The following is a 7,829-nucleotide window of genomic DNA, read 5'->3' as shown; positions in this document are numbered from 1 at the left end:
CGGTGATGGTGTGGCTGATCTGGTTAGGTCCTGTAATGGTGTCTCTGGTGTAGATATGTGGGCAGAGTTGGCATCGAGGTTGTTCCATGCACTATAAGGTGCCACAGGACTCTTTGTTGCTTTTTACAGATCCAGACTAACACGGCTACCCCTCTGATACTTGTTCAGCGGGTGTCACTTGCGCTCAGAAATTACTGGGTGGGCACAAGCTAAAGCAGAGGACACATGACCTCACCACATGACTCTTCCTTGCCCCATCCCCAGCCTGGGGCCTTCACACTCTTTTCTGCCCAGGTGCCATTTAAAGTTGCCAGGCACCTGGTTTTCAACTGGAAAAGAGGATCCGGCAGTATCTAGTTACTGCAGGGTGGAGGGAAACCTTGGGTCATTAACCCATGGCAGCCTGTGCTACCCCGGAGCTGCCTCCTACCTGCAGGCAGGCTTCTTATCAGGCTGTAGGAGCTCCCAGCCCAGCCCCAGGCAGAGGGAGCCCGGCTGGACATGGGCACCATTAAGGAAGGCACAGAGAAGGCCAAGAGAAATGAATAGGTTATGGAGAGATTAATAAGACTGAGACTTTTCAGCTTGGAAAAGAAACGACTAACGGGGGCTATGATGGAGGTTCTATAAAATCACGACTGCTGTGGAAAAGTTGAATAACGAAAAGTTATTCACTACTCATAAGACAAAAACTAGGGGTCACCCACTAAGTTCTTCTAAGCTGTGTGACTATGCAGCAGGCTACCACAGGCCGTGCAGGATGGGGAAAGCACCCCTCCCTCAGCCCAGCACCTCTCCCTGGTCCCAAGGTGCTGCGCCGAGAGAGAGCTGGGGTGCATCTTCTCTCTCTGCCACAGCCCAGGTGTAGCCTATAGGGCTCACCTGCTTGCTTGCCTCTATATCTTTTCTTATGGATTTCTTATTGCCTTATGGGTTTGATTCTTTGCTTTATTTCAATAGGTTAAGTTAAATAGGTGGTGATGCGCTAAAGCAGAAGGGCCACACATGAGGTGTTAAAGCAGGCTGGCATAAGGGCTTTCCTAAGTTCATACTCTTTTCCACGTAACAGGTCCACCACAGCTTGGAAAAACCCGAAATAACCGGGTAGGACAGAAATACCAAATGTGACACCGAACCAGAAAAGGGCCACAGTAATGAATTGACATATATGATAATAAGTAGAGATCATTGCTATACTAACCTACAGGAAAAGACACTCCACCACTGGTAAAGTGAGGAAATACACACAAGGAAAAGGGAAAAATCCCCTGCTGAACATGCATCAAACACCATGTTGTCAGTCTAACATATTGTAAACGTGGCATCCCAGCCTAGGGGCAGCAGGAGGAGATGTCGTCTTTGGGAGGTGGCAGACTGATGGCCACCAGTGATGATGGGGAAGGTGATGGTGATGAGGAAGAGGATGGCTATCACTTCAGGGTTGGTGTGAGTCTATGAAAGTGCAGATGTACATTCTTTATCTAGCTTGTTAAGTTGGGGTATTTGTGACTGTGAAAAGGTATTAATAAATGATATTAAATATTAAAAAAAAGGTCTTATAGTGTGAGTGTTGTAACTGTGCACATCAGAATTCCCTACTATATAGTAATTTAAATAATACTGGCCTGATTTTGGGACAAGAACCTATCAGCCCTAGACTGATCACTGGGGGTTCTTAAGTAATCAATATAATTAATACACAATCTAAAGATTAGAGAACATGGGGCATCCTGCATTCTAAGCCTGTCAACCCTGGCCCTATCCCAGAGCCTGCAACCCCGTGCACGCTAATTCTCTGCCCCATCCCTGAGCCTCTTCCTGCTCCCTGAACCCCTTATCCCTTGTCCCACCCCAGAGCCAGCACCCCCAGCTAAAGTCCTTGTACCCCCACACCCTAACCCTCTGCTCCAGCCCTGAGCCTCCTCCCATACTAAAAACCCTTGGCCCCACCCCTGCCACACATCACCTCCATATTGGTCCACATACCAAATTAATTCCACACATGGATGTAAAAAGTTAGAGGGAACACCGGTCACCCAGTGAATAAATAGCAGCTGATTTCAAGCAACCAAAAGGAAAGTATTTCTTCACACCAACCTGTGGAACTCTTTGCCAGGGGATGTTGTGAAGGACAAAACTACACCAGGATTCCATTAAGAACTAGATCAGTTCATGGAGGACAGGTCCATCATGGCTATTAGCCATGATGGGCAAGGATCCGAAACCCATGTTCTGTGCCTCCCTCACCCCTGTTTGCCAGGAGCTGGGACTAGATGAAAGGGGATGGATGACTTGGTGATTATAGCATTGGCCTGCTAAACCCAGAGCTGTGAGTTCAAACCTTGAGGGGTCTCTAGGGATCTGGGGTAAAAATCAGTACTCGGTCCTACTAGTAAAGCAGGTGGCTGAACTCAACAGCCTTCTAGTTTATAATATAGGTATAGCTCCATATATTATTATATTATATTATTATTATTTATTTGTATACCTGTTCTGTTCATTCTCTCTGGGGCACCTAGCACTGGCCACTGATGAAGACAGGACACTGGGCTAGATGGACCAATGTCTATTCGTAGGTTCTTATGTTTTTATACGGACTGCAGAGGTATCTTCCCCCTGCTGTATCCCACTAGACCCCCACCCCCCTTCCAGAGCTGAGAAGGAACTCAGCAGAGCCTCTCTCTCTCTGCAGTGTTAGGAACAAAGTAAGAATACACATTAATTTTATTTTTAAATTTAAGCCTAACCAGTGTCCCGGAAGTGAATTGCCATAAGACGTAAGAAAATGTTACTCCTAGAGCTGAATGGGTCTAATATTTGTTTATTTACTATATTGGGGAATTCGATATAGTTTTCAAATGTCTAAGTTGCCCCTGGAATCACAGTTATCGTTGTCTCCTCCACACCAAAATCTAAAATTGCAGCCCTTCCACTGGGGAGGAAAGACATGGAGAGGATCCAGTGAGTGACAGGGAGACGAGAGGAGAGGAGCAAGAGACAGAGGAGAGGAAGAGGTGGGGTAAGGCATGTGGTCTCAGGGGTCGAGTTACCTGCAGTTAGAAAGGTGGCAGCCCAGTGAGTAATACATAGACAGATTCCCCACTTTGTCATGCTTTCAGAGCACAGGTAAATCAGGAAAGGATTTAACGTCCTTAAATAACCCCTGATTCACGGAAGAGGACCCAGCACCTGTCACCAGACAGCTCTCCACAGAGCTCGGTCTGCAGCGCACCAGGAGAAAACTTTACATCCCTTTATGAGTAAAGAGCCGGAGCAGCCTTTCCCGGATCTGTTTGGTCCTCACTCCGTAGATGATGGGGTTTAGCATGGGGGGCACCAGGCGGTACATGTTGGCCATGAAAACGTGGAAATATAGGGGCACACTCTGCCCAAATCGGTAAGTGAGGGAGGAGAAGAGAGCTGAGATGTAAAAGGCTGAGATGGCACAGAGGTGGGAGCCACAGGTCCCAAAAGTCTTGAGCCGGGCGTCCTTTGTGGGGAGGCTGAAGATGGCCCTGAGGATCTGGATATAGGACACAGTGATAAAAATCCCATCCAGACTGAGCCCACAAAATACCATGAAGAGGCCATAGTAACTGCTCACGCTGATGTCAGCACAAGCCAGCTTCACCACGGCCATATGCTCACAGTGCGTGTGGGGGATGATGTTGGTTCTGCAATATGGTCACCTCCTGGCAAGGACAGGATGGGGCATTACGAGCATGCCACTGCACAGCATGACAGCCAGGCCCATCTTGGCGACCACAGGGTTTGTCAGGATGGTGGAATGTCTCAGGGGATGGCAGATGGCCACATAGCGATCAAAAGCCATGGCCACGAAGATCCCAGACCCCATCACTGTGAAGCAGTGAAGGAAGTACATCTGGGTGAGGCAGGCACTGAAATCGATCTCCCTGGAATTGAACCAGAAGATGCTCAATGTCTTGGGCAGGATGGATGTGGACAGACAAAGGTCAGTGACAGCCAGCATGCAGAGGAAATAGTACATGGGGACATGGAGGCTCGACTCCCTCTTCACAATGAACAGGATGGTAAAGTTCCCCAAGGTGGCTATGGTGTACATGGTGCAGAAGGGGATGGAGATCCAGACATAAGCCGCCTCCAGGCCAGGAATGCCCAGCAGGATGAAGGTGGAGGGGTTGGTGAAGTTGGTTGCATTGGACTCAGACATGGTGAAGGAGTGAAGGTGTCCAATTCTGAGGCAGAATGGTTTCTCCTGCATGTACTGTATGTTTCTCTGACTTCCTTTATGTGCCCAGGGTCCTGGGTGATGGTTGCTTTTCAAATGCCTGGATGGAGAGACAATGTGAATATGAGACACAACATGCACTACTGGAGGCTGTTCTCATGGGTGAAGCAGATTGGTCGCTCTTCACACACTGAAAAAGGACATTTGAACAACTGACCCTGCTAATACCAATTCTATATTTCATGATGCTCCCTGTGTCAATAATTCCTACATGTTGTGGTGTGGGAAACCTTCACAGGCACCAGCAGGAAACATACATCTCATTGTTCCTGAGGCCTTGTCTACACTGCCTATTGCTTTTGCCAAAGAAACTGGGGCGGTATATATACTCCAAAGTCACTTTTGATGATGGAACTCCTCAGTTTCAGTGATGTAATAAAACCACCTTGGCAAGAGTTGTAAGGGTTTGTATACACAAGTTTTGTCATCAAAGTGCCTAGTTAAACACTCGCACAGTTTAAACTCAGTTGCTGTGCTTATGTCCTTCCCCCTTGAAAGCCCAGTAATTTTGAAATTCCCCTTCCTGTTTGCTCAGCGTGGGGTGTTCATATCACATCTTCCTGGTGGTTCGGGTGGCTAAATGCAGCCAATGCTCTCCCGGTAGGACCACAGCAGAACTGCTGGATATGCACAGAATATGGGGAGAGGAGGCTATGAGGTTCCAGCTGTGCTGGAGCCATAGGAATTTCAATACCAAGGGCGGTTTTCACAGAGCTTCTGGGGAAAGAGCTCTGATCGGGACATGCTGCAGTGCAGAGCAAAGGTGAAGAAGAGAAGCGCCCCACAACTGCCATTTTTATAAGGAGTCAGATGTTATCCTTGGCAGCAACCCCACCTCCATGGCCAAGAGTCCTGTGGGTACTTCGGCTGGGCTGGAGCTGGCGGAAGCTGGACCTAATCCAAAGGAGGAAGTCATCGAGGAAAAGGTGGGGCAGAAGAAGATGTGGTTCCCAGGTCAGAGTCGCCCAGGAGGTGGCCAGGTAGTCTCAGTAGTCACAATCAGGCGAGTCAGAAGCAAAGAGGAGACCCCTGGTAAGTGGTTTTGCTTTATGAAGTGTGGAGGTGGGTTGGGGGCAGAGAAATGTACACGGCTGGCTGGGTTTCTGTGTGCTGGGCATTTCCCAGTACAGCTAGGCAGCGTGGTGGAGCAGATTGTTGATTCTCACTGAGATTTCACAGGATTCCTCCAGAGAGATCTTTAGGAAATTTTCCTGCTGGTACTCAGCAATCCTCTGCCGGAGGGTCCTTGGCAGAGCTGCTTTGTTCCTTCCCCCACTGAGGGATACTTTTCCATGCCATTCGGTAATTACTTGGGCCAGGAACAAAGCAGCACCCGGAGGAGCAGCATAGGGACCTGGGCAGAAGCTACAAGCATGTAGTAGCTGCACCCTTGCCTCCTTGCTTCCCTTCCAATGTGAGATACCTGCCACAATGACCCCTGCCTGTGGAAAAGGGTGGGAAACTGTAGAGAACTGCCCCCTGAGAAGTGCTCTGCACCCTTCTCACATTGTTTTTATCCCAGGCACAATGTCCTCTGTCTCTGCACTGCCTGTGGTGTTTGCTGGCATGTGTGCTTCCCAAGGGCCAGCAGGAAAGTGATTGGTGTGTTACCAAAGGTGTATTTTAGTATCGTTTCAATGCTGTAGATACACTTAATAAGAAGGCTTCTGTTTATTGTTTCTTGTGCTTCACCAGAATCTTTGAAGGGCGGCATCCCCTCCACTCCAGCCGAGCATCGCTGCTGGATAAGAAAGTGCCCAAGATGGAGCAAGGAAGATATGTTCCAGAAGGTGCTGCAGTATTGTGATACCTACAAGACAGAATGCAGGCAATGGAGCGAAAGTGAGGACGAAGAAAGCAGGAACAAAGAAAATGAGGCATACCCGCAATGGAGAGGCTGATAAAAGTTCTGGAGTGGCAATTCATCATGCTGAAGTCCCTCCTGACACTCCAGACTTAGCAGATGCAACCCACGCTCCCCTTCGGCACATTCAGAACTCGTTCCCATGATCTCTCAAAATGCCGCGCATACATTCCTCTCCGATACCTCGTACTTTGGGTCAGCCCTCCCCTGGTACCTCGCCCACCAGGAACGTGCATGTGTCTGTGTGCATGTGCATAGTGTTGGGGGGGGGGGTTGGCAAAAGCAAAGTTGTTTGAATAATACACACTCTTTATTTGTTTCCATGCAAGTTGTGACAGCAGATGGCAGCAGCAAACAAGCAAGCAATTTTATCATTTATCCTGGGCCTGAACAATCACAACTGCTTCCTACCCAACTGACACTGGATGTCATTATGCAATACAGTCCCAAGCACAGCAACATACATTACTGGTTCTCAGCTTCAAAGTGTTGCCTCAAAGCCTCCCTGATTCAGATTTCTCCTCTTGTGCCCCTCTAATGGCCTTGGTGTCGGCTGCTCAAAAAAGAGAAAAGAAAGGCAAATACAGGTCAGTGCTGGGTTAAAAGTAAACAATTTAACAAAATGAAAGGAATGTTTTAAAAATTATTTGACATAGTTAGGAAAGAATGGAAAAGCTGGTATGGGAGTAGTGTAAAAAATAGTCTAGGAATATAATCAATGCCAGTCAACAGCATGATTTATGGATAACCAGCCTTGTCAAATAAGGAGAGTGCATGTTTGGTTGATCAAGGGAACCGTGGAGATGCAATACACTTCAATTTCTCTGAGGCATTTCATTTATTAGAGGAAAACAGTGAGAGAAACAAAATGAACACTGCAAAACCAGTGGAGCGCACATAAAATGGACTAAAAACTGGCTAACTGACAGATCTCAGAAAGCAGTTGTCAGTGGGCCATTACCAGTGAATGGGACTGTTTCTAGTTAGGTTCTGCAGGGATCAGTTCTACGCTGGATTCTGTTCGATATTTTCATCAATGACCTGGGAGCAAATAGAAAATCACTGCAGATAAAATTTGTGATGACCCAGAAGCTGGAAGAGTGGTTACAATGAGGAATCCAGGGCAGCACAGTGATTGATCTGGAGCATTTGAAGAGCTGGGCCCATGCAAACAAAATGTGTTAATACAGACAAATGCAAAGTGATCCTCTTGGAACTGGGAAGGGAGGTTCAGCCCACAAGCAGGCACTATTTTATGGAATGTAGGGACTTAGGAAAGGATTTAGGGGTCATTGTGGGCAACCAACTCATTGCGAGCTCCCAGTGCAATGCTGTGACCAAAAGAGCCAATGCAACCCCTGGATGCATAAACAGGGGAGTGCTGAGTTGAAGTAGGGGAAGGATGTTGCCTCTGCACATGACACTGGTGAAATCAACTGCCTCCAATTATGAGATCCACATTTCAAAAACAATCTTGAGAAATTGGGAAGGGTGCACAAAAGAGCCACAAAAATGATTGGAAGCTGGAGAAAATGCCTGACAGAGAAAGACTTAAAGAGCTTCATCTATTTATCTCAACGAAAAGATGATCAAGCAGAGACTTTCCTGGGGAGAAAACCTTGGGTAATGGACTCTGTAATATAGTGGAGAAAGGCAGAGGTAGGCCCAATCACTGGAAGCTGAAGCCAGACAACT

The 7,829-nt window shown here is 47.6% G+C and overlaps 1 pseudogene; it reads right to left on the bottom strand.

Moving 5' to 3' along the window:
- Nucleotides 1-3,244: 3,244 nt before the first annotated feature.
- LOC115643093 lies at nt 3,245-4,192 on the bottom strand (annotated as a pseudogene).
- Nucleotides 4,193-7,829: the final 3,637 nt, after the last annotated feature.

This window comes from Gopherus evgoodei, unplaced genomic scaffold (assembly GCF_007399415.2).
Source record: "Gopherus evgoodei ecotype Sinaloan lineage unplaced genomic scaffold, rGopEvg1_v1.p scaffold_50_arrow_ctg1, whole genome shotgun sequence".
Classification (NCBI taxonomy): domain Eukaryota; kingdom Metazoa; phylum Chordata; order Testudines; family Testudinidae; genus Gopherus; species Gopherus evgoodei.
This window is presented reverse-complemented; position numbering and strand designations above follow the sequence as displayed.